Source organism: Daphnia pulex, chromosome 10 (assembly GCF_021134715.1).
Source record: "Daphnia pulex isolate KAP4 chromosome 10, ASM2113471v1".
Lineage (NCBI taxonomy): Eukaryota > Metazoa > Arthropoda > Branchiopoda > Diplostraca > Daphniidae > Daphnia > Daphnia pulex.
Window position 1 is genome coordinate 5,220,001 of NC_060026.1, and position 2,500 is coordinate 5,222,500.

General features: G+C 37.8%; 2 non-coding genes across 2 annotated transcripts in view; both read right to left on the reverse strand.

Annotated features, from left to right (window-relative positions):
* Nucleotides 1-13, reverse strand: part of Trnad-auc — a 72-nt gene extending 59 nt beyond the window's left edge. Inside the window, exon 1 of the tRNA in view lies at nt 1-13. This exon is cut by the window's left edge and continues 59 nt beyond it. This is a non-coding gene — a tRNA (tRNA-Asp).
* A 943-nt stretch (nt 14-956) lies between these two features.
* Trnad-auc lies at nt 957-1,028 on the reverse strand. Its single transcript has one exon. It is a non-coding gene; the product is annotated as a tRNA-Asp (tRNA).
* Between the last annotated feature and the right edge of the window lie 1,472 nt (nt 1,029-2,500).

Sequence of the window (2,500 nt, forward strand, 5' to 3'; positions counted from 1 at the left end):
ATACTACCGAGGATCCAATGATTAGTTCAAGTCATGAAATCTGTTCCCTATATTTCAGAGGTTTTTTAGCAATTTCAACAACACACCAAATATCAAGCAACTGTCTGGTACACTAGCACCAACTTGGACACTCACTGGGCAACAACCATAGACAGTTTAGTCCATTGTAGCTAAGCGATTGTAAAATTATATGTGACTTCCGAAGTTTCGTTAAACCCGAGTCTTATTGTTTTTTAGAATTATTTTCAACAACGAACAAAGGAACAAGATTTAACTGACTTATTATTGCAGCAATTCACTCTAATCACCATTAAATGGATGAGAGAAACGACTTCAGCTTACTGTGACAATAATATTAGACAAAATCGTTCACTCTAGGTTTTTGAAGTCATTATGCAACAAAGCTGTTGTTTAACGTATCAATCAGGTTGATTAAATTAAAACATTCCCTCCCCGGCGGGGAATTGAACCCCGGTCTCCGCGTGACAGGCGGGGATACTCACCACTATACTACCGAGGATCCAATGATTGGTTCAAGTCATGAAATCTGTTCCCTATATTTCAGAGGTTTTTTAGCAATTTCAACAACACACAAAATATCAAGCAACTGTCGGGTACACTGGCACCAACTTGGTTACTCACTGGGCAACAACCATAGACAGTTTAGTCCATTGTAGCTAAGCGATTGTAAAATTATATGTGACTACCGAAGTTTCGTTAAACACGAGTCTTATTGTTTTTTAGTTTTTTTTTTCAACAACGAACAAAGCAACAAGATTTACCTGACTTATTATTGCAGAATTCACTCTAATCACCATTAAATGGATGAGAGAAACGACTTCAGCTTACTGTGACAATAATATTAGACAAAATCGTTCACTCTAGGTTTCTGAAGTCATTATGCAACAAAGCTGTTGTTTAACGTATCAATCAGGTTGATTAAATTAAAATATTGCCTCCCCGGCGGGGAATTGAACCCCGGTCTCCCGCGTGATAGGCAGGGATACTCATCACTATACTACCGAGGATCCAATGATTAGTTCAAGTCATGAAATCTGTTCCCTATATTTCAGAGGTTTTTTAGCAATTTCAACAACACACCAAATATCAAGCAACTGTCTGGTACACTAGCACCAACTTGGACACTCACTGGGCAACAACCATAGACAGTTTAGTCCATTGTAGCTAAGCGATTGTAAAATTATATGTGACTTCCGAAGTTTCGTTAAACCCGAGTCTTATTGTTTTTTAGAATTATTTTCAACAACGAACAAAGGAACAAGATTTAACTGACTTATTATTGCAGCAATTCACTCTAATCACCATTAAATGGATGAGAGAAACGACTTCAGCTTACTGTGACAATAATATTAGACAAAATCGTTCACTCTAGGTTTTTGAAGTCATTATGCAACAAAGCTGTTGTTTAACGTATCAATCAGGTTGATTAAATTAAAACATTCCCTCCCCGGCGGGGAATTGAACCCCGGTCTCCGCGTGACAGGCGGGGATACTCACCACTATACTACCGAGGATCCAATGATTGGTTCAAGTCATGAAATCTGTTCCCTATATTTCAGAGGTTTTTTAGCAATTTCAACAACACACAAAATATCAAGCAACTGTCGGGTACACTGGCACCAACTTGGTTACTCACTGGGCAACAACCATAGACAGTTTAGTCCATTGTAGCTAAGCGATTGTAAAATTATATGTGACTTCCGAAGTTTCGTTAAACACGAGTCTTATTGTTTTTTAGTTTTTTTTTCAACAACGAACAAAGCAACAAGATTTAACTGACTTATTATTGCAGCAATTCACTCTAATCACCATTAAATGGATGAGAGAAACGACTTCAGCTTACTGTGACAATAATATTAGACAAAATCGTTCACTCTAGGTTTCTGAAGTCATTATGCAACAAAGCTGTTGTTTAACGTATCAATCAGGTTGATTAAATTAAAATATTGCCTCCCCGGCGGGGAATTGAACCCCGGTCTCCGCGTGACAGCCGGGGATACTCACCACTATACTACCGAGGATCCAATGATTGGTTCAAGTCATGAAATCTGTTCCCTATATTTCAGAGGTTTTTTAGCAATTTCAACAACACACCAAATATCAAGCAACTTTCGGGTACACTGGCACCAACTTGGACACTCACTGGGAAACAACCATAGACAGTTTAGTCCATTGTAGCTAAGCGATTGTAAAATTATATGTGACTTCCGAAGGTTCGTTAAACACGAGTCTTATTGTTTTTTAGTTGTTTTTTCAACAACGAACAAAGCAACAAGATTTAACTGACTTATTATTGCAGCAATTCACTCTAATCACCATTAAATGGATGAGAGAAACGACTTCAGCTTACTGTGACAATAATATTAGACAAAATCGTTCACTCTAGGTTTCTGAAGTCATTATGCAACAAAGCTGTTGTTTAACGTATCAATCAGGTTGATTAAATTAAAATTTTGCCTCCCCGGCGGGGAATTGAACC